The 25,498-nt window shown below is 36.3% G+C and overlaps 1 protein-coding gene across 3 annotated transcripts in view; it reads left to right on the top strand.

Annotated features, from left to right (window-relative positions):
• Positions 1 to 25,498, top strand: part of TTBK2 (tau tubulin kinase 2) — a 140,129-nt gene that overhangs the window by 35,780 nt on the left and 78,851 nt on the right. The window contains exon 2 of one of the 3 annotated variants that reach the window (XM_037161672.2): positions 2,647 to 2,758. The exons of the other annotated variants lie outside the window; for them this stretch is intronic. The gene's annotated coding sequence lies outside the window, so the exon portion shown is untranslated. The remainder of the gene's footprint in view (positions 1 to 2,646; positions 2,759 to 25,498) is intronic. 3 annotated transcript variants of the gene reach the window in all.

Below are 25,498 nucleotides of genomic sequence, written 5' to 3'. Positions count from 1 at the left end.
TATATTTATATCTATATCTATATCTATATCTATATCTATATCTATATCTATATCTATATCTATATCTATATCTATCGATAGCTCTATCTCTATATCTATATCTTTATATCTTTATATCTATATATGTCTGTATGTCTGTATATATATAATTTTTTTTGCCTTGGAGACTGCAGAACACACGCTCTCCTTGCTTGAAGTCTCCAGCTACTGCTGAGAAGTATGACTACTCCCTTTCCCTAGTATTAAGAATGTAAGAAATATGTAATTTCTTTCCAGTATAGAAGACTGTCTGTGAAAGTTACTCCATAGTGGCTTGCCCTTGTTTAAGGTTCATTTGTTCTATCACAGGGTGTTATAAGATCCTTGATAACTCCTTTTGTGAGAGAGTATAGTTGTCAAACTCTGGGACCTACAAGGTTAGAGATAAACCCTTAACCCTTTGTTGTATCCTTTAACCTGTCGTCTGCCCTTTTGCTTGCTTCATCCTGTGCATTTATCTCCCAAAGTAATTTTGCTTGCCCTAGTTAAGTTTTACCTTTTTTATTAAAGAGTGTTAGGAGATCTCTGAGAACTTTATTTGTTCAGTATGTTCATTTTAACATTTACCTAGTTGGGAGATTTAATATTATCTGCCAGCTTGGGGATTTATCTTTTCATTATTCTACTTGGGTTTAGGAAAATGACACATAGGTACTAGAATAGGTCTAGGTTATTTTAAGAAGCAGAGATTCATTTCCTTGAAATAAAATATAATGTATGTATGTCTCTTTATAATTACTACATACATGTTTATATGGGCTTTATATACACAAAAAAGTATGGAATCATAACAGAACTCAGAAAGCCATTGGAAATGGTTATATTTGGGTATTGGAATTAACAGTACCAGAAAAGGAAAGAATCTTTTACTTTCTTCTTTTATATTCTTTGGTGCTTAAATTGAAAAGAATAATGCAAATATTTTTATAGTAAAAATATAATTATAAATATCTCAAAATCTACCCTTTTTAAAAAAGATTTTATTGATTTATTTATTTTTAGAGAGAGGGAAAGGGAAGGAAAAAAGAGGGAGAGAAACATCAATGTGTGGTTGCCTTTCATGTGTCCCCACTGGGGACCTGGCCTGCAACCCAAGCATGTGCCCTGACTGGGAATCAAATTGGCAACCTTTTGGTTTACAATCCGCTCTCAATCCACTGAGGTACACCAGCCAGGGCTCAAAATCTATTCTTACTCTTTATCTTTTCTTTAAATTTCTGAACATTTGAAAATACATGGGAAATTACTGTAATGTAATCTAGTTTCCAAACTGTTTTGGGTTGTGAACATACTTTGTAAATGATTGGAAATATCTTATTTGTGGGAAGATCTATAGCAGTGTTTACTTACTCTATACTAAGAACAGAGCTACTGAATGGTAGGCTCATTCATTCCTGTTTTAATATCTTATATCTATCTTCTACTTAATGCATGCATATGACTTCCCTCCATTTTGTTTACAACCTTTTTGAAGGCTATAAATGTTCACAGTAAAAATTCAAAAATAAAAAAATAAAACAGAAGAATAAGATAAAAAAAAAAATAAAAGTTTTCTTTCTCGCCCTGGCTGGTGTAGCTCAGTGGATTGAGTGTGGGCTGTGAAACTCTCCTTCAAAGTTAACCACTATTATTGGTTTCTTGTATTTTTTCCAGACACATTCAATACATATTATAAACCTATTTATTTATTGATTTTAGAGAAAGAAGAAGGGAGGGAGGGGGAGAGAGAGAGAGACGTTGTTCTACTTAATTATGCATTCATTGGTTGATTCTTGTGTTTCTTTCTCTCTCTTTTTTTTTCTTCTTGTATGTTTCTTGACCAGGCATCAAAACTGCAACCTTGGTGTATTGGGATGATGCTCTAAACGACTGAACTACCCAGCCAGGGCTATTGTAAATCTGTTTATCCACATATGTGTGTGTATATATATAAAATCTCCCTCCTTTACTTGTATCCCCCAATAACATTTGGACTCGTACATGTATATATACTGTTCTGCAACTTCATGTGACTCCTTAGATTCAGACAGACTCATTTTCTGTGCATCTTTATGTTCTGCAGTAAAACATACAATGATTGGATCATGTTACTCCCCCAACTTTGCTAAAATATTTTAGGGCCTTCCTTTTCTCAGGTAAAGACTGTCCACCTTAACATGGTGTTTTATTTTTAGTTCCTGAACAGTTTATGGTTTCTTCAGTCTGCTTCCGCTGCCCTGTGCTTTGAATAACTCCTACTTTCTTATTTCCTTTAAAAAATTTTAGAACAGGCCTAGTATTTTTAAAAATCCACAGGAAAAATAAGATTTAAAGAAATTAAAGCAAAGTGCAATTAAGAGCTTCACTTCTCTTCCTAAGCATGCAATATCCAAGAATATATATGCTTAAAAAATGTGATTCCACTAGCCTGCCTATTCTCTTTTCCTAGATAAAGTTATTACAGGATTTATTTATTTTTATTTTTTAATTTATTATCAAAGTTATACAAATAGTTTAAATAGTCAATCATTTCTACAGAGTTTTTTTTATGAAAAACAGTAGTCCAGGTTCTGGTTCCAGATAAGATGGAGTAAGCATGCTTCACCCTGTCTCTCCCACTGAATGCAGCTATAAAACCTGGACAGAATGCTTGGAGTGACTATTTGAGGACTCTGAAAAATAAATAGTAGGAGGCAGATTGAGAAAGAAGACCAGAATTCAAAGTACCAGTGAACCAGTGGTGAGTTTATAATTTTTTTCTTCCAGTATGCCCTGCCTGAACTTAACATATCCTGAAACTTGGAAATGAGCCTTGTTAACATGGACAGAAAAATCCACCAACGTCCTCTAGTTCTGACTCGAGGAGGAAAGGGGTTTCATAAAGCTCAGAGAAAATGTGGCAATCCCACATCCTTTTCTTTTTCCTTATTTTTTTTCCTTTTCTTATTCTCTTGCACCCCAGGCCTCAAGCAATCCTTGGCAGTGGCTGTAGTGGCCTTAATGGGGGCAGTCAGGAGGCTGTTCTCAGAGGGAGGGGAACCTTCCTCTAAAATTGGAGGAGCTATTGTCTCAAGAGAGTGGAGCAAATTCTGTTGCTTTTCTTCTCCCTCTGCTCTTCTGCTGATTAGCCCTGATTTATGACACAGTCCTGGAAAGTGTGCAGCTGAGTGTGGTTAGTGAAGCCCACCTTTCTGTTGGAAGGCTGAAAAAGGGGAGCCCCAGGGAACTGGAAGATTGCAGGGAAACCACTTAAAGTTGATTACGGACTGCCGAGTGTACTTCCAAGTTGTGTTTGTGTGAGCCTGATTCTAAACAGTGCAAATAATTGTTGAGGACTGAATTATGGGATAGACCAGCCCTAAGCCCCAAACTGGACACTACGTGGGACAGTGATGGAGCACAAAACTGAATTGAAATTGGAAACACAACCCACGGAAGACAGAACTTGAAATGTGAACCCAGCCAGGTCAATTACTGGCTAAAATAAATACACAAACATTCTAAGATGTGAAGTCTCATTCCATAATATTAAAAAATGTCCAGAATACAATCTAAAATTATTCAGCTTAAAAAGAATCAGAAAAATCTAACTCCCATGGGAAAAGACAGCACAGATCCTAATGCCACGATCACACTGATGTTAAAATTATGACAAAGACTTTTAAAATCAGCTATGTTCCAGTAATGAGCAGGAAATACATTTCAGCAAATAAACAAGATATAAAGAACTAAATGTTCTAGGAATGAGTAAAAAGATTTAAAAAAAACTCAGAAAAAAATAGAAGATATAAAGAACTAAATGGAAATTTTAGAACTGAGAAATACAATGATGGAAATAAACTAAGTAGCGGGCTCAGTAGCAGAGTGGACATGACAGATTAAAGAGTTAGTGAACTTGAAAACAGATCAATAGAAATGATCTGGTTGACACAATATAAAACAAAAAAGGTTAAAAATAAGTAACTACCCTGGCTGGTATGGTTCAGTAAATTGAGTACCGGCATGTGAACCAAAGGATCATGGGTTCGATTCCCAGTCAGGGCATGTGCCTGGGTTTCCGGCCAGGTCCCCAGTTAGTGGGTGTGCAAGAGGCAACCACACATGGATGTTTCTCTTCCTGTCTTTCTCCCTCCTTTCCCCCTCTCTAAAAAAAAAATTAAAATCCATTAAGATTTTAATGGATAAAATCTTAAAAAACAAAACAAGTAACTAGTCTTGGGGACTTACGAGACTATCAGTAAGGTATAACATTGGTGTCATCAGAGACCCAGAATGAGTATAGAATGTGTGTGGTGTGGCGTACAGATTTGAAAGGAAGGAATAAAACTGTTCTTATTCACAGATGGCATGATTGTCTATGTAGACAATCCCAAGGAATACCACAAAAAATTTCTAGAATTAATTATTTTAGCAAGTAATTCAAGGTCAGCCCACAAAAGGCAATAATAATATTTCAGTGTACTCGTGATAAACCATTGAAAACTGAATTTTTAAAAATTTACAATTGTGCCTCCAAAATGTAATATTTAGGTTTAAAGTTAATAAAATATGTATCTATAGGCTAAAAACTGTAAAGCCCTTACTAATAATAGTCAAAGAAGGTCTATATGGAGACATGTCATATTCATGAATTGAAAGATTCACTATAGTAAAATGTTCATTCTTCCCAAATTGAACTACAGATTTAAGATATCAAAAAATATCCCAACAGTACTGTTTGTAGTTACTGATAAACTGATTCTAAAATTTCTATAGAAAGGCCAACAATCTAGAATAGCCAGAATGATTTTGAAAAATAAAAGTGTTGGAAAAATCAAACTATGTGATTTGAAAAATCAGTACAAAGCTACCATAATCAAGATTGTTGTATGTATTAATAAAGAGATAGATATAAGATTGATGATATAAAATAGGGATTCCAGAAATAGAACCACACCAATATGGCCAATAATATTTTGTAAAGTTTCTTAGTGATAAAAGTCTTACTAAGAAGTAGTTTTGTAACATTAGACAACCACATAGAAAAATAATACATCTTGACTTAAACCACATACATTATATAAAAATAAACTGAAAATGTACCAGACATTTATGTTTGAAATATAAAGGTATTAGAAGAAAACAAAAATTAAATGCTGGAATTTCCTTTGATGGTTATCTAGAATGAAGAGTTTAGAAACTTGCATCTGCCTTTGACTCCTGGTGAGCTACACAGAACCTAAAGGACTGTTAGGTGGGCGTTCTCATGAAAGCTGGAAGGACCCTTTATATATTAGATTCCTTGGTGGAATTATTTTTCTTGGGTGCTTTATGTAGAGGACATCCCTTCTTTTTGTATCACTGTTAACTCAGTCAGGCTCCAAACTCAATGATGCTTTTAATCCAACTAATCTATTGAGTTCTCCATGATGCTATTCTTTGTTCTTATGAGCTATCATTTGATCTTATATTATCTTTAATAGTCTTATAATATGTTAATTTCTTTCAACAAAATTGTAAATTCTTTGAAAACAGGGCCTAGCTTTATTATGCTTTTCTGTCACCCATGGTGTGTTGATATTTCATGAGTTGTTATTATTCAAGTGGTGTGGTTTATTTGTTTATTTGTTTTTGGTGAGGAGTAGGTAAATACAAGGAGTCAATGGCAGATGGATAAGGAAACTACCACTGGTTTTGTGGTGTCCTTATTAGGATAGTAGTCCATCTCTGTAGAATCTTAGTGTTTGCTACTTTGTAAATGACCTGGAATTTGATCTTTGAATTCTAGAGCATTCCTGTGAATAGATTTGGGACTCTTTCAGCTCAGCTTTTCACTTTATTATTAAATGGCTTTATAATTGAAAACAGAAAATGATTGATGCCCCTTTACGATTGTTTTACTTTCCTCTAGCAGCAAGTCACGAAAAATTACTTGTGCACGACATTGTTACTCTTATTAATATTTAATGCTGGGAGGTAGACTACTGTACTACCACCTGCCATAATTTTAAGCTCTTGATTTGAAAGCAAGAGAAGTAGAAGATCATCTGAAAATTTAAGAACAAAAGGATTCATTGGGTTATATGAATTTAGTTCAGAATACAGCATAGCTATTCCTTTAAAAAAAGACTTGGACAGTTAGAGAAGGATTTATCACTACCTGTCTTAGGTTAATAGAAGTCCTTTTTTTTTTATCACAGGTAAAATCTCTGTTTAACTAGTAAGGTATACCACCTTGCTATAATAGCCATAGATATTATCTACCTAAATTAAGTCTACTTTTTATTGTCTTTTTTGGGTGATCAGCGGTAACTTCTTTTTTGCACAGAGTTTGATGACAGACCACAGGCAATCTGTATTGGGTTAGAGTGATTAAGACCTACAGGATTAAGAAAAGAGCCCTAAGTGGTGGTATTTTGAGTGGTTGGTAAAGATCTGGTTTGTACATTCAGGAGTTGTTGTTTTTTTTTTAAATCTTTTAGCAGATTTCTTAAATGTAAGATAATAAGCAGAAAGTTAAAATTGCTTTGTTGATATATTCCCATCCTATATTTTCTTACAGTCAACAACCTACATACAACTCCTAGTGATCAGTGCTACCTTGCTGACTTCTTTCTTTAGTTCTCTGTGTGTTACCGGACTCTATTATGTTCTTATTTGTCTCCAGGGAACTCTTAGGTTAATTGCCTTGTTTCTTTTTCCCCTCCAGGGCCTTGCTAGGTGACCAATTTGCAAGTATCTGAAAATCTAATACTGAGTATTCATTGGTTGATACCAGCTCTTACAGGGATATTTATAGTTTTAAGAATTGTTTTTGATTTGAGATGAGATTGAAGGAAATAATGCAAGCAAAACAAAACAAAACAAAACAAAAAAACCGAAGTAGAATATTTGAGACAGAGAATTAAAAACATACCTTATCAGAGTGTATAATTTATACTGAAGGACTGAAGGAAATGAAGTTTGGTAAGTAGTATAGAATGAATCTTGAATTCTGGGCTCACCCTTTTAATCTTACTTCTCCAGGCATTATTGTTTATGGTTTCTTGTGTAGGCAAATGATATGATAAAAACAGTATTTTAGGAGGATTACCTTGTGAATAGTGAGTGCATGGTGACATCGTGGGTCACACTGGCCTACTCCAATGGAGTACAGTCAGATTTGACCGAATGGATGGAGTCTGGGGGATGCAAATGAATGCTAGGTGAGCTGCATCAGTAGACAGCAGGGAGTAGTCCGTTGGAGCAGTCGGGGCAGTCCAGTATGTTGTTTATAAGATACAGGTGAAGTATACAAGGCAAGCTGGCACTTAACATTTTGAGGTTGCCCTGTGAGAGTGGAAGAGGGGTAGTAGAATGGAGAAAGAAAGGGCAAGTGGCCTTAGTTTTGGAAAGTCCAGGGTACTAGAGAGTTTATCAGTCATTTTCATTTTCCTTCCTTCCTTTTCTCAGGCATTAGGGAAATTTGAACTACTATGCTAGGTGCTAAGGATATAAACAAAGCCACATCATGGTCTTTGTGCTTGGGGACTCACAGTCAAGCCAGAGTGACAGAGAGAATGAATAATGAAAATGCACATATGTTATAAGAAAAAAATGTTTACAATGTGTAAAAAAGAGAAATGTATACAAAGACCCATAGATCATTGATAAGGGAACAGAAGAGTAAGCAGAAGTTCAGTTCAGAACCAAGGAATGAGGTCAGGACAAAACTCACCGCAAGGGTGAATGCACGATGGCATCCAGGATATTGTTCTGGGTAGAGCTCCATAAATGTTGCCTGCTGAACATAAGGGAGAGAGGGAGGTGGGCTTCAGTCTGTAGGTGACAATTAAGTGGCACCAGTATTATGGAGAGGAAGAATATAGTGGTGGGGAACTAGTGAGGGCCTTAAAATATTTGGAGAACACAAAGGCAAAAAATTCCAGTGAAACACTCTATGAGATAGTGATCTCCTAGGTCAAGGTAGTCAGTCACAGGAGTGGACAAAGAAGGGGTAGGCAAAGGATAAGAGCTAGTAATTCACACAAAAAAGGAAACCTAGATAATCAACTGATAAAAAGATCATCATCACTGGTAATGAGAGAAATGCAAATTATAGCAAAACACCAATTCATACACATCAGATTGGAGAAAAAAAGTCTGATAGTATTAAGTGTTGAGAAATGCATAGAGGAATGAGAACTCCCTTGTGTCCTAATAGTAGAAGTATAAATTAGTACAACCATTTTGGGAAGCAGTTTGTATCTATCATATAATGATGATGTTAGCAACCATTTATCACTATTTCTGTGCCAGATACTGATTTAAGTGTGGTTTTAAACATATTATTTAATTATGGTAAAAGTTACCATAACTTTTACATAATTTTATAATGGAGGAAACTGAGCCTAAAAGGGTTGTTTGTTTTTAAGTGAGTCTTCTATTAGTAGAGTCATTACCACTGATCTTTAATGATAATAATAGCATATATTGAACACTTCCTATATTCTAGACAGTATATTAAGTATTAGACATACTCTGGCTGATTTCTTATGTATAGTAACCCTTTCAGTTAAGTGCTATAGTTACTCCTTGTTACTCGTAGAGCTTAAGTAACAAGCTAACAAGTGAAAAAAAACTGTTAATTTAACTCGAGTAGTCTTCTTAGCACATGCAGTTTCCTCCACACCAAACTGAAAGATCAAGAGGTAGATTAGGTTTTAGGTGTATTTTGATTTGGGTTCTCTTTTTTTCTCAGTTTTATTGAGATATAATTGACATATACTTTATAATTGTTTAAGGTGTACAATATAATGATTTGATATATTACAAAGTGATTACTATAAATTTAGTTAATATCCATCATCTCACATAGTTACAGTTTTTTCTCTTATGAGAACTTTTAAGATCTACTCTCTTAGCAACTTTCAAATATATAATATAGTATTGTTAACTGTAGCCACCATAATATACATTACATCCCCAGGACTTATACGTATTTTACAACTGGAAGTTTGTACCTTGTGACCACCTTCACCTATGTCCCCCACTCCTCACCCCCCACTTTTGGCAACCACCAATCATGTTTTCAGGAGCTTGGTGTTTTTAGATTCTATGTATAAGTGAGATCATACAATATTTGTCATATCTGTCTTATTTTAGCATAATACCTTCAGGATCCATCCATGATGTCACAAATGGGAGTGCGTTATTTTTTCTGGCTGCATAATATTGTATATATCACATTTTTCTTTATCTATTCATCCATCAATGGATACTTAGGTTGCTTCCTTGTCTTGGCTGTTGTAAATAATGCTTCATTGAATGTGAGGTGCAGGTCTTTTTGAGATAGTAATTTTGTTTCCTTCAGGTCTATTTGAGGAGGTACCCCCAAAATGGACCATATTTATATAAAATTGTGTATTTATTTGTACATGTTTAAACTTCAGTTACCTTCATAGTACTCCCCATTTGATGCAATACACCTATTGAGACTTTTTCCCATGCTCAAAACAGTTTTTGAACTCATCAATTTCGATGCCTTTTAGTTCTGCTTCTGTTTTTTGTTTTACCTCTTACACATTGGCAAACATTTCCCTTTGAGGACTTTTTCATCCAGGGAAACAACAATGAAAAAAAAGTTGTTTGGTGCAAGATTGGGTGAATAGGGGAGGGGAGGGGTGGGGGGTTGTCATGCTGTTTTTGGTTAAAAACTGCTGAACACTCAGCATGGTGGGGGCAGGTGTGCTCATAAATCACCCATGTGAAATGGGCAAACAAGTTGAAAGAGTCTTCCAAAATAAGTCACTGAAGCCATACGCTCACAACAACAGCAGCTGGTACACTGACACAGATGGGTTCCTAGAACACTCACTTAGTGGGGGAAGCCTGTACTACAGGGGGCCCACCCTCCAGAAGATAATTCTGTCTTTTTTTTTTTTTGGTCTCCCCTTATATACACTCCAAAGGGGAATTGCTGGATCATCTGTTAATTCTATTTTATTTTTAAAGGAACCTCAATACTGTTTTCTGCAGTAGCTGCACCAATTTATTTTCCCACCAATAGTGCACAAGGGTTTCTTTTTCTCCATATCCTTCTAATACTTGTTATTTCTTATCTTTTTTATGTTAGCTGTTTTAACAGGTGTAAGTTGATAAACTCACTGTGGTTTTGATTTGCATTTCCCTGATGAGTAGTGGTGCTGAGCACCTTATCATTGTACCTATTGACCATTTGAAATATTCTTTAGAAAAATATGAGAGGATCCCAAAAAAACCCCAGTAGTACTGGTATCTTCCGGAGGGTGGGCCTGGGCCCATTGTAGTACAGGCTTACCCTACTAGGTGAGTGTTCTAGGAACCCATCTGTATCAGTTACTGTCTGGTGGTGGTGTGAGAGGCTGTGTCAGGCTTCAGTGAATTTTTTTGGAAGACTCTTTAAATGTGCTTGCCCATTTAATAATGGGTGATTTACAAGTGTACCTGCTCATATGGTGCTGAGTGTTCAGTAATTTTTGACCAAAAACAACATGGTCCCTGTGCCCCCACCCTCCATATTCATCTGATCTTGCCTGAGGGACTCTTTTCTGTTTCCTGGTTAAAAAAAGTTTTCAGAGAAACATTTTGCCTGTGTGGAATATGTGAAACCAAAAATGGTGGAAACACTAAAAAGCATCAAAATCATTGAGTTCAAAAACTATTTTAAGCAGTGGAAAAAAACATCTTGATAGGTGTTTTGCATCAAATGGAGAGTACTTTGAAGGTGACCAAAGTTTAAACGTAAGAATAAATGCTTAGGGACTTCCGCCAAGATGGAGAAGTAGGTGAGGTTCCACCTCACCTCTGTGCACAACCAAATCTAAGAACAACTATTTTTAACAGCAGTCACAACCAAGCCACACGGAAAATCGACAATACGGAGTCCAAAGGACAACTAGATACTTGGCTGGACCGGTACGAGGAGCGAGGCCAGCAGCGGAGCAGGTTAGCAAGAAAAAATTCCCGGGGCAGTGCGCGGCGCACGCAGGCAATCGAGGGCGCTGATCGCCAGTGAGCTGGCTGCCGGAGCACACAGGGAAGAGGCGCGTCGGTCGCGCGCATTTACGTGCGGAGAAACCAGTGAGAAGGGAAACCCGCGCGGTGCAGCAGGCTCGCAAAATTAGGATCGGATAAGCAAGCCCGAGGCGTTTGAGTGACTGGATGGGCTGGGCTAGCGGAGAGGAACGCCATTGCTCCCTCTCTGACCCCGCCCCCACACACAGCGTCACAAACCAGCGACCTGGGTCGCCCTGTCCTGGTAAACAACTAAGGCTTCGCTCCGCTCACTTAACAGCACGAATAGACCAAAAATGGCTCTAGGACAACTCAGAGCCCCAGAACCGATAGACCTAAGTGATGAAGAAATAGCCAGTCTTTCAGATGCACAGTTCAAAACACTGGTTATAAAGATCCTTACAGAACTGGTTGATTTTAGTCACAAATTAGAGAAACATATGGAAGCTAAATTAATTGAAATGAATGCTGATACAAAAGATACCAATAGTAATGGAAAGAAAATTGGGATTCAAATCAAGGGAGAGGACCAGACGGAAGAAAAAAATGATCAAACAGAAAGGAATGAAGAAATAAGAATTCAGAAAAATGAGGAGAAGCTTAGGAACCTCCAGGACATCTTTAAACGTTCCAACATCCGAATTATAGGGGTACCAGAAGGGGGAAAGGCACAGCCACCAGTTGAAAAATTATTTGAACAAATAATAAAGGAGAATTTCCCCAAGATGGCAAAGGAAATAGACTTCCGAGAAATCCAGGAAGCTCAGAGAGTCCCAAAGAAGTTGGACCCAAGAAGGAACACACCAAGGCACATCATAATTACATTAGCCAAGATTAAAATGAAGGAGAGAATCCTAGAAGCAGCAAGAGCTAAGGGGACAGTCACCTACAAAGGAGTTCCCATCAGACTGTCAGCTGATTTCTCAAAAGAGACCTTACAGGCAAGAAGGGGCTGGGCAGAGGTATTCCAAGTCATGAAATCCAAAGATCTACAACCAAGATTGCTCTACCCAGCAAAACTTTCATTTAGAATGGAAGGACAGATAAAGTGCTTCTCAGATAAGACCAAATTCAAGGAGTTCATCATCACCAAGCCCTTACTATATGAAATGTTAAAGGGACTTAGCTAAGAAAAAGAAGATAAAAAAGATGAACAGTGAAAGGACAGCAAACTCACAGTTATTAAGAACCACACCTAAAACAAAAGCAAACTAAGAGGATAGCTAGATCAGGAGCAGAACCATAGAAATGAAGATCTCATGGAGGGTTAGCAACAGGGGAGTGGGAGGAGGGGAAGGGGGGAGAAGGTACAGAAAATAAGTAGTATAGACAGTAGATAGAAAATAGATAGGGGGGAGGGTAAGAATAGTAGGGGAAATACAGAATCTAAAGAATCTGAGACACATGTTCATGAACTAAAGGGGGAAATGGTGGGGGAGGGGTATGCAGGGTGGAGGGGAAAGGAGGGGGGAATAGAGCAAATGTAATGGCATAATCAATAAAAAATAAAAAAAAAGAAAACTGGAAAAGAAAAAAAAAGATAATTTACAAAAAAAAAAAGAATAAATGCTTAGTTTTTTATAAATCTACTTTTGGGAGATTTTTCCCCCTGTAACTATTCAGGTCCTTTGTTTAGCACTTTTTTCTTTTGTTTTGCTATTGAGTTGTGTAAGTTCTTTATATTTTTGGATATTAACCTTTTATCAGATACATGATTTACAAAATTTCCTTTCATTCAGTAAGTTGCCTTTCATTATGTTGGTTTCCTTTGATGTATAGGAGCTTTCTAATTTAATGGAGTCCCACCTGTTTATTTTTGCTTTTGTCAAATACAAAATGTTATCTCCAAGACCTATGTCAAGTTGCTTACCCTGTATGTTTTCTTTTGAGTTTAATGGTTTCAGGTCTCTGTTCAAGTCTTTAATCCATTTTGAGTTGATTTTTGTATATGGTGTTAGATAGGGTCCAGTTTTCATTCTTTTAAATGTTGCTGCCCATGTGATTTTTTTTTCTGTAATTACCTCTTTCATATTGTAGACTTTATCCTCATGCTGGTTTTATTCATGGTTGAAAGGTGGTTGCTGGTAGCAACTAGAAGGGAGCTACATCTATCTATCTATCTATCTATCTATCTATCTATCTATCTATCTATCATCTATTTATAGAGATTTTATTTATCTTTAGAGGGGAAAGGAGGGAGAGAAATATCAATATATGGTTGCCTCTTGTGCATCCCCTGCTGGGAACTGGCCTGCAACCCAATCATGTACCCTCACTGGGAATCAAACTGCGGTTGTTTGGTTCTCAGGCCTGCAATCGATCCACTGAGCTACACCAGCCAGGGTCTTTCTTTTATTTTTTTAAATCTCATAATTATCATATGAAAGTATTGAGTTTTGTTCTGATTTGAACATTCCTGAAGTATTATACTTGTCAGAGTAATGTCATACATTGATTGTCTTAGGTCTTGAATATTTTGTTTTCTTCCCCTTATCAAACTGATCTGTATGGCAAAAGAGAAATTTCTAGATTACTCTGATTGGCTTAGAGCAGTTCATGCCCAACCTTGGGCTTGGTAGGGGGTCAAGTCAATTGAGACAGTAGATACATACCTGAGGAAGATCATTCCTCAAGAGAAATTTGGGTGCTGTTAGTAAGGGAGAATGAATATTGGATAGTAGGTTGAGTAAATACTTTGTAAATGTATTATGTGTTTTAATTTTTCTTAATAGCTCTTCTAACTAAACTGAAACTTGCTCAAGGTCCCACAATTATTAAGTGGCAAAGTTGAGATTTAACACTAAGTCAGTGCTTTTTCCTCTTTCTTTTGGGCTTGTGACTCCTTCAAAGAAAAACACTAGGTTGTCTTGTATGGTGTATGTCATTAACGACCCTACCTTTGAGATTCCAAAGTGATTTTCTGCAGATTCAAAAGTTAGGGGCATAGCTTAAGCAGTGCTTTGAAGGAAATTTATATCAGTAAGTGCTTAGATTAATAAGCCAGAAAGATCACCAATAAATAATCTGTTACATTTATGACACTAGAAAGAGAAGAGCAAATTAAACATAAGCAGGCAGAGGAAGAAAATAATAAAGATTGCAGGAAATTAATGAAATAAAAAAATAGAAAAACAATGAGGAAGACAGAAACAAAAATTAGTTCTTAAAAAAATTTAAATGGACAAACCTTTAGTTAGATGGACCAAGAAAAAAAGAAGACTCAAATTACTAAAATCAGGACTGAGATCATCAACATCCTGGTGGACTGAAAAGATTCTCTCTTTATCTCATCTTAAATTTATAAGTCAGACATCTGCAATCCAATGAAGATTCCTGTGTTTAGCTCACAAACATGCCCGAGAAATTTACCAATTGCTACACCTGAAGGTGGGTGTATTTGAACGTGTAGCGGAGTGAAGGGTAAGGGGGCAGAAGGGGCCTCTTACCTTATTCTGTGCCCTAGAATCCTGCTCCTTAATCCCTCATACTGAGTCAGAACCCGGTAGTAGCTATAATACAGTGATGCTGGCAGCTGTAAGGAACAAGGTGAGAGCTGAGGACTCACAAACCCAGCTCCTCCCCTTCTCCCCAGCCAGAGTGATGGTGCCCCAAGACTGAGAGGACTCAGATAAGGGAGACACCTACCACTCCCATCACCCAAGTACCAATTTCCACCACTGAAGAGAAACCCCTCTTCCTGCCACAGAGGAGGCACAAGTAGTGTAGGTAAAACAAAAATGTGAGCTGTAGCACCACCTACTGGAAAACAAAAGAAAGACCTTTATCAACCTCCTGAATTGTTAAGATGAAAATACTATCTAAACAAGAAAAGAGTTTATTACCTCCAGTGCACAGGTGGAGGAACAATCCATCAAGTACCATGAAACAACCAAAGTAACATGGTAACACAGAAAATGACATGTTTCCAGTAACCAGAGTCATGGAAGATTGTGATTTAAGTGATAGAGAATTCAAGATTTTAGTCATGAAGAAACTCAGTGAGTTGTAAGAGAACTCAGAAAGGCAGTTCAGTGAGTTCAGGGGAGAAAAATTAATGAATAAAAGGAATACTTCACCAAAGAGATTGAAATGATAAAAAAGAACCAAACAAATTCTGGGGCTAAAGGAATTAAAGGGGGCATTTCTACTGATCTTACATAAATAAAATATTTTACTACGGAGATATTATGGACTACATGGTGACAGATTAAATAACTTATACGAAATGGGTAAACTCCTAGAAAGACATAAACTATGGAAACTGACCTATGAGGAAATATAAAATCTGAATAGACATATAACAGATAAAGAGATGAAATGTATAATAATAATAAAAAACGAGAAATAGATAAAAAATGTACTTGAAAAGTAACTAAATAAAATTTATTATAAAAAAAAAAACACCCACTGTGGAAAGCCCAGGCCCAGATGGCTTCACTCATGAATTCTAACAAACTATTTTTAAAGGTTTTATTTATTTATTTTTAGAGAGAGGGGAAAGGAGAGAGAGAGGGAAACACTGATGTGTGAGAGAAGCATCAATTAGCTGGTTCTCACAAGCCCCCAGCTGGGGACCTGGCCTACAACCCAGGCCTGTGCCCTGGTTGGGAATCAAAATGGCGGCTCTTTGGTTTGCTGGCCAGCACTCAATCCACTAAGCCATTCTAGCCAGGACCTAATAAACACTTAAAGGAGAATTAATATTGATTTTTTAAAAACAAACTCTTCCTCCAAAAAAGGAAAGGAAGGAATATTTCCTAATTTGTTCCGAGGCTAATATTTCTCTGATAGCGAAACCAGGCAAAGACATTAGAAAACTGCAAACCAATGTCTGTTATGAGTATAGATGCAAAAGTCCTCAGCAGAACACTAGCAGACAGAATTCAACAGAGAAAAAGGATTATTCACCATGACTAAATGGGATTTATCGCTAGAATTCCAGGTTGGCTCAAAATATGAAAATCAGTTAGTATAATACCCTGTTATCAACAGAACAAACAACAAAAACCTTGTGACTATGTCAGTAGACAAGACCAATTTAACAAAATCCAGTACCCTTTCATAATAAAAATACTAAACAAACTAAAAAAAGAAAGAAACTTCTTCACCCTGATAATGGGCATCTATTTAAAATAGACCCACAGCCAATATGGTGAAAGACTTACTTTTCCTACCAAAGATAAGGAATATGACAAGAATTTCTGCTCTTGCCACTTCTAGTCAAAAAAATGAATTAAAATGCATCCCAATTGGAAAGAAGTAAAACCATCTCTAGTTGCAGATAACATGATCTTATGTACAGAAAATTCTGAATAATTATTAGAACTTATAAACAAGTTCAAGAAGATTGCAGGATACAAGATAAATACACAAAAGTCACTTACATTACTAGACATTGACAATGAGTAATCCCAAAATGAAATGAACAACAATTCCATTTATAACAGCATCAAAAAACAAAATATGTAGGAATAAATTTAACAAAAGCAATGTAAAATTTATTTTCTGAAAATTACAAAACATAGTTGAAAAAATAAGGCCTAATTACATAGAAAGATATGTTTGTAGATTGGAAGATGGTATTCTTGAGATGTTAGTATCCTGAAATTGACCTACAGATTGAACACATCCCCTACCAAAACCCCAGCTAGCCTTTAATGGTTCAAGCTGATTTTAAAATTAATATGGAGGGGGCAGGGGGACATAAAGGGACTAAGTGGTAATGGAAAAAATACAATGAAATTTTGGGAAATGCTAAAAAAATACATAGTCTAAATAGATACAACATATTCTAAATAATTTACAGGTTAGAAATAAAAAAATAAAATTAATAAGGAATTACAAGGGGCCCTAAATAATCAAAACAGGTTTGAAAAAGAACAACAAGATTAGAATCTTGTACCTTCTGTTTCAAAACTTACTATAAAGGGACAGTAATGAAGACATGGTGGTATTGGCGTAAGGATAGAATTATAGGTGGAATAGAATTGAGAATCCAGAAATTAGTTGTTACATATGGTCAGTTGATTTTTAACAAGGGTGCCAAGTCAATTAACTGGGGAAAGAATTCTTTTCAATAAATGGTGCTAAGACAACTGGATTGGGGATTATAAAATAATAGAAAATACACAAATGCAGTTCTGGCATAGAGCTCCTAAATTCCTTGAAATTTCTAGTGTTTTTTGTTTTAATGAAGCAACTGTTGGTGGGCTCCTCAATAGCTTCAGGTTGGTGGAAGATCACTAGACAGAGTCATGATTAGAAGTTTGGAACTTTCAGCCCCACCCACTATCTCCTGAGAAGTGTACAGGGATTGGAAATTAAGTTAACAGTCAATCGTGCCTATGAGATGAAGCTTCCATTAAAATAAAATAAATAAAATTAAAAATCATCTTCAGAAGTATGGAGTTTGGAGTACTTCTGAGTTGGGGAACACTGGGAGGTGCTGGGAGAGTAGTGCATTCTGAGAGAGCACGGAAGCCTTTTGTGTTCCTTCCCAAATACCTTACCCTATGTGAACTATAATTTATAGGTGGTTGGTCAGAAGTACAGGTGACAACCGAAGATCTGTGATTGGCATCTGAACTAGAGGTAGTCTTGTGGGACTGAGCTCTTAACTTACGGAGACCCAGGTAGTGTCAGAATTAAATTGAGTTATAGACACCCAGCTAGTGTCTAAAGACATAGCTTGATGTGTGGAAAGCCCACACATATCTGGTGTCAGAAGTGTTGTGAGTATGGTAGTAGTGTGAGAGTAAAGGAGAAACATAGGAGGATTGTGTCTTTCCAAGTTATATACATGTAAAAGAATGAAGTTAGACCTTTACCTTATATCAGACATAAAAATATACTCAAAATGGATCAAAGACTTAAACATATATAAAACTCTTAGAAGAATACACAGTGTGTGTCTTTATGATCTTGGATTGGGAAATGGTTTCTTAGATGTGACACCAAAACCACAAGCAATAAGATAAAAAAATAGGTAAAAGGGATTTCATCAGATTTAAAAACTTTTGTGCTTCAAAGATGATTATCAAGAAATTAAGTAATAAGCTACAAACCTGCTATTCTATGGAGCATTTGAGATCTTGCTCCCCCACACATGTTATTAGTTTGGCTCAAACTCTTATAAAAATTACCTTTAAAAAAGTGACTAGACAGTCCATGGAATAGGAGAAAATATTTACAAATCATACATCTGATATGGGACTTTATCTAGAATATATAAAGAACTCTTATAACTCAATATAAAGAGATAATCCAAATGAAAAATCAGCAAAGGATTTAAATAGACAGTTCTTAAAAGATGATATACAAGTAGACAATAAACTCCTGAAAAGGTGTTCAATATGATAATAGATATTAAGAGTAGGTGAAGCCCTGACTGGTGTAGCTCAGTGGATTGAGCACGGGCCTGCGAACCAGACAAGCGTGGTTCGATTCCCAGTCAGGGCACATGCCAGGGTTGCAGGCAGGTTCCCTGCAGGCTAGTTCCCAGCAGGGGACACACGAAAGGCAACCATACATTGATGTTTCTCTCCCTCTCTCCTTCCCTTCCCCTCTAAAGATAAATAAATAAAATCTTTAAAAAAAAAAAGAGTAGGTGAGAGTGGAGAGAAATTAGAATCCTCATATTTTTTATTGATTGATCGATACTACACATAGAAAACCTTAAAGACTCCAAGAAACTACTAGATGGATAAATGAGTTCAGCAAAGTAGCAGGATACAAAATTAAAATCCAGAAATCAGTTGCATTTTATGCCTGTAATGAACTATCAGAAAGGGGAAATTAAGAAAACAGTCTCATTCATGATTGCTTCAAAAGATTAGAATACCTAGGAATAAATCTAACCAAGGATGTAAAAGACCTACACTTGGAAGATTATAAGACACTGAAGAAAAATTAAGGAAGATACAAATAATTGGAAGCACATACCATGTTCATGGATAGAAAGAATTAACATCATTAAAATATCCATGCTATCCAAAGCAATCTATAGATTCAGTGCAGTCCCTATTAAGATTCCAATGATATAATTCAAGAACTAGAACAAATATACCAAAAATTTATGTGAAACCGTAAAAAGCCCCACAGAACAGCAGTGATCCTGAGGAAGGACAAAGCTGGAGGAATCATGTTGCCTAATATCAAACTATATTACAAGGCTATTGTAATCAGAACAGCATAACACTGGCATAAAAATGCACACAGATGACTAGAACAGAATAGAGAGTCCAGAAAAAACCCCACACCTTTATAATCAATTAATATTCAACAGAGGAGGGAAACACATATAATGGGCTGAAGGTAGTTTATTCAGTAAATGGTATTGGGGAAATGGGAAAGATATGTGCAGAGGAATGAAACGAAACCAACTCTTCCCATGACACAAGAAGAAATTCAAAGTGGATTAAAGACTTAAATGTTAGATCTGAAACCATAAAAATCCTAAAAGAAAACATAGGTAGTAAAATCTAAGACATTACTTGTAGCAATATTTTACCTCATGTATCTCCTCAGGCAAAGGAATCAAAAGAAAAAATAAGCAAATGGGACTATATCAAACTAAAAACTTTTTTCATAGCAAAGAAAACCATCCACAAAAGACAGCCCTTGGAATGGGAGAACATATGTGCCGATTCATTTCATAAGGGGTTACTATCCAAAATTTATAAAGAGCTTACAAAACTCAACAGCAAAAAACCAAGCAATCCAATTAAAACATGGGCAAAGACACTTCTCCAAAGAGGACATAGAGATGGCCAGTAGACATATGAAAAGATATTCAGTGTCACTAATCATCAGAGAAATGCATATTAAAACCACAGTGAGTTACCGTCTCACACCAGTCAGAATGGCTATCATTTGTAAATTAACAAACAAGTGCTGGTAAAGATGTGGAGAAAGGGGAACCCTTTTGCACTGTTTGTGGGCATGCAGATAGATTGGTGCAGCCACTGTGAAAAACACTATGGAGATGATACCTCAAAAAATTAAAAATGGATCTGCTTTTGACCCAGCAGTCCCACTTCTGGGAATATACCCTAAGAAACCCAAAACACTAATTCAGAAGAACATAAGCACCCCTGTGTTCATTGCAGCATTATTTACAATTGCCAAGATATGGAAGCAGCCCAAGTATCCAGCAGCAGATGAGTGGATAAAACAACTATTGCACATTTACACAATGAAATACTTCTTAGTTGTAGCAAAGAAGAAAATTTTACCCTCTGTAACAGCATGGATAGACCTGGAGAGCTTTGTGCTAAGTGAAATAAGCCAATCAGAGAAAGACAAATACCTTGTGATTTTGCTCATATGTGAAGTCTAATGAACAAACTGAACTAACAAGCAAAATAGAGACAGACAGAGAGCAGGATGACAGCTAGGGAGGCAGTTAGGGGGCGGAGGGATTGAGCAAAAAGGAAAAAGGACTCATGGACATGGATAGCAGTGTGGTGATTGCAGGGTAGAGGGGTGCCAGGGAGATAAATGGTAATGGGAAGTACAGTATAAATAAATAAATAGCCCTGGCTGGGGTAGCTCAGTGGATTGAGCTCCAGCCTGCAAACCAAAGGATTGCAGTTCGATTCTCGGTGAGGGCGCATGCCTGGGTTGCAGTGGGGGACGCACAGAGGCAACCATACATTGATGTTTCTCTCCCTCTCTCCTTCCCTTCTCCTCTAAAGATAAATAAATAAAATCTTTAAATAAATTAAGTAAGTAAGTGAGAAAAGGTGAGAAGGGAGAGAAATTAGAGCCCTCATTCGTTTTGATTGACTGATTTTAGGGAGGAAGGGAGAAAGAGTAAGACAAAGAGAAACATCAATTTGTTGTTCCACTTATTTTTCACATACATTGGTTGCTTCTTGTATGTGCCCTGACTGGAGATTGAACCCACAGCCTTGGCATATTGGGATGGTGCTCTAACCAGCTGAGCTACCTGGCCACAGCAGAACCTTCATATATGTTATTGGTAGGAATAGATAAGTTGTACAACTCCTTTGAAAAACACTCCTGAAATTCCTGTGGTTTGCTTAAGATTAAACATGAAGTTACCATATAACCCAGCAATTCTACTTTCAGTTTTTTTAAAGATCTTATTTATTTATTTTTAGAAGGGAAGGGAAGGAGAGAAGGAAAGAAATATCAATATATGGTTGCCTCTCATGCATCCCCTGCTGGGAACTGGCCTGCAACCCAGGCATGTGCCCTGACTGGGAATGGAACCACAATCATTTGGTTTGCAGGCCTGCGCTCAATCCACTGAGCTATACCAGCCAGGGCTACTTTCAGTTTTATAGCCAACAAATGAAAACAGACATCCACACAAAACTCGTACTTGAATGTTTATGGCAGAATTATTTGTTATAGCCAAAAGTATAAACAATGCAAAGGGACAGTCAGCTGATCAATGGGTAAACAAAATGTGGTATATCTGTACAGTGAAATATTATCAATAATGAAAAAGAAATGAAACACTGAGACATGCTACAACATGGATGAGCTTTGAGTACATTATGCTAAGTGAAAGAAGCCAGTCACAAAAGAGCACTTAATTGAATGATTCCATTTGTATGAAATGTCCAGAACAGGCAAATAGAATGTAGATTAGTGATCTCATAAGGCTGGGAGAGTGGGGTTGGGGGACAGGAAGAGACTACTGAAGTGTATGGATTTTTTGGTGGAGTGGGGTAGTGCTGATGAAAATGCTAATATTGATTGTGGTTGCAGAAATTTGTGGATGTACTAAAAAGTCACTGAATTTTATAATTTAAATGGGTAAATTTTTTATATGTTAATAATGTTGCAATAAAGCTGTTTCAAAAACTTGAATTCAGTCATCTGTTCATTTAATATGTCCCCTGTGCAGAGCTGGGTACTAGAGTCCCTGCCCTTGAAGTACTTACAGTCTAGGGGTTAAACAAGCAAAACACAGACAGCGTAGGTTTAAGATGCTGAAATCAAGTTCATTTTTCTGTTATATTCTGGTGCCTTTATATATAAGTATGAGGACCTATGGGAGTTAATCAGGTAGACATAAGGGTTGGGTTGGGTTTGACATCACTTCCACATAAGAGAGCCCTCCTCTAGAGTGTCATTGAGATTATTAGGTGTCTCCTGTACTGAGAGTGACTGAAAGTTTATCAGATGGCTTACCCAAGGACTTGGAATTGTTTCTATAATATTTTTGGCCCTTTCCTACTAGGTCACAATCAGATGTAGTAATGCATAATGTAGGAGTGTTTGCTTTTTGTTTGCTTACCAACCAGATAGGACTTAGTAGACTGCCTAATTTACCATAAAACTTGCTATAGTTGTTATCTGGATTCTACTCAGGACTTTTACCTGGTTCTCTGTCTTTCCTTTTCTCCATAGCAGTTGTTTTGAATTTGTTAACATTATTTTCAAGTATAACCTACCCTGCTTCCCTCATTTTTAGAGATCATTTTGCTTAATTCTTTACAGGAAATGTAGAAGTTGTGAGGTATAAAACTCCTGGGGCTCCTCACACCCTTCTCAGTCTCCTTCACGGGTTCCCATTTCCCCCCAACATGTTGGTGTTCTGGCATTGATTGATCCAGTTTTCTTATACTACTCATCTTCTGTGGGCAATGAGCCCTTATCTCAGACAATACATAGGTCTGTTACCTTCTATAGTGGACCTCTCTGTTAAACTCAACACCTACATTTCTAACATAACTTTCATGTCCTGTAGATAAACCAGTGAAAAATCCCCAAAGTGGAAATTGTAATCCTCTCTCATTTACCACAGTTTTTGTCTTGGTATATATTCATGTGGTTTACCTTGTCAGTTTAGCTTCAGCTAAAAGTCTTCCTTCACTTTCCTCTCTCTTTCCTATAATCTATTGCTTCTGTCTTTAAAAGCTTAATTTGAAATCTTTCCTCTTTTTTAAATTCTCACCTTCTTCGCCTTTTACCTGGAGTATTATATTAACTTCCTAATTAATTTATCTCCCTTTCATCTCCTTCACAAATCACCGTATAATGGTGAATACTGTTACCTTTCCAAAACACGGACCAAATCATGTAGCTGTTGTGCTTGAAAACCTTTGAACTATCCCCCACCCCTGCCCATTATCTAATAATGAGTCAAATGTGGGCTCCATTATGTGGCATACAAGACTTTAGGGTACTTTTTATGTGGCCACCTTTGAAACCTTATTGATCCCTCTAGCCTATTAACTCTTTAATCATCTTTCATATATACTTGGGTCCTTCAGACATTGTGGGTGTCCTGCTCTTAAATGCTCTTCTCACCTTGTATTTTAAAATCAAGTGATTGAATTCCCATGAAAAGCCTCATAAACAAAATTTTCCAATCCTCTGTGTATCCGTAATACACAGAGCCCATCATACTGTATTATGATTTTTTGTTTACATATCTGTCAATTCTTTGATCGTGTGGATCTTACTTAATTTATCTTATATTTCTACTGCCTGCTTTAGTGTTTGGCACATAGTAGATCTTCTTGTCTGTGTTTTGTCACACTTGAAAAATCTGTTTCAATTGTTTATGTCATAATACTAAGAAAAAAGATTCTATAATCAAACAGCTCCATCATTTTCCAGCTGTGAGGCCTAGGACAAAGTATTTAACCTTACTAAGCATCTATTTTTACATCTGAAAAATAGGGAAAATAATAATACTTACATTATTAGGTCGTGACTATTAAATGCTTATTAAAGCACTTGATATAATGCCTGGCGCAGTACGCTTGCCTATTATGCATGCTTTCTTAGCTATTGTTATTGCTATTAATTGTTTTCGTGCACAAATAGATGGAACAGTTCACTATTTGCCAGATAGTGTGGTAGGTACCAGAATAGATAGCTATGGTCCCTGTACACATGGGGTGATACCAAGTTTGTACTAGTTATTACAAAAATTATTTTAACAACTGCTCCAAGTGGTGGTGAAATTGCTGTTCCAATTAAATTGTAGTTTCTCCATGCTTCCCAAAATTTGTACATGTTTATTGAACTAACTTTATTAAGTAGTTTAATTAATTGCATATATCTGAAATAGAAGAGCAGTAGTATATTATGCCATGAAGTATGAGGTAAGGATTCATTAAACTCTTATCTAAAGCAATGAAGGTGTATTGGTGGTCCATCAAAAATTTGCTACTGTAGACTTTGTGTTCTGGTTACCCAGGAAATGTTACAGTTTATTTGATGCTGTTTTTCTTTTTAAAAGTAGTGTGGTTTTAGTATCAAGAGATAAATAGTATTCTAGTATAACTTTAAAGATATTTTTAAAAGAGCATTCTAGGAGGAGTTAAATCTAGTATGGCCTTCTGTTTATAGATGGTTGAAATGTCTTTGTAATAGAGATACTACATTTAAATGTTACATGATAGGAAGGTAGAATCTTGAAGAATGGATAATAAGAGGAAGATATTTTTAAGTTGTTTACATGAAGCTGAGGAAAACAGTGAGTTGCTAATTGATCATTTAACCCTTTTATTCTTTTCTAATTTATAGTTTTGCAAACGTGTAAAATGTTGAACATGTATTATACACATTGTAAATCATTGTTCCCGTTGCACCTATTCTTTCTATTTCAACAAAGCACAAAGAATGAGAGAACAATGTGATAACTTAGATGCAAAAGAGAAATGTGGAATTATTAACTAAAATAAGTGCATTTCATTTATATTTTATCTCAGCGGACAAAAATTTATTTTTCTTATTAAAATATATTTCTCATCAATCTGCCAGATCTTGCTCTCTGGCTATTGGTTTGTGACTTCCTCAGCCTTTTTCAAAGGTTGCTTCATTGTCTCACATGCCATTTATTCTTTAACCCATTACAGACTGGCTTCTGCCCCTTCCACTCACTAGTGACCTCCTAATTTTTTATGTTAATGAACATTTTTCAGCCCTTTTATAGTTCTTGTATAAGCCACTTTCACCTTCAAATCCTCTTCTCCTCTGGTTTCTGCATTACCTCTTTCTCATAATTTCTTCCTATGTCTCAGGCTATTGCTCTGTTTCTTTCATGGACAGTTTTATTTTTGCTCATACTTTAAATGATTCATTTTCTAGAATTCTGCTCTTAGATTTCTTTTCATTCTGTGTTCTTTCAACTTGGTAATCTTCCATCTGTGTTTGTAGGTCCATGTACCTCCCATGAATTAATGGTTCCCCAGTGTTATTTCTGGAGCTCAGTTTTTGGTCTCACTACCGGGCTTGAAATTATAATGTCTACTGAATTCAGCTGATTATCCTGAAACTCCACATTCTAACACCCATTAACTTCTATGCAACCTCCTATATTCACTTATTTTGGTACAACTTTTTATTGTACCAATTCCTAGTCAAAAACTACATCCTTAATATCTCTCAAATTTATCCTGTTTTTCTATCTCTACTGTAATACTTAAGATTCAAACCCCTATTCAGTCCCTTGGGATATTGTAATTATTCCCAGAGT

The sequence above is a fragment of the Artibeus jamaicensis genome, unplaced genomic scaffold, assembly GCF_021234435.1.
Source record: "Artibeus jamaicensis isolate MK-2021 breed Jamaican fruit bat unplaced genomic scaffold, CSHL_Jam_final contig_1132, whole genome shotgun sequence".
In the NCBI taxonomy this organism is placed as follows: domain Eukaryota; kingdom Metazoa; phylum Chordata; class Mammalia; order Chiroptera; family Phyllostomidae; genus Artibeus; species Artibeus jamaicensis.
Note: the sequence above shows the minus strand (reverse complement) of the source record. Positions and strands in the feature narration are given on the sequence as shown.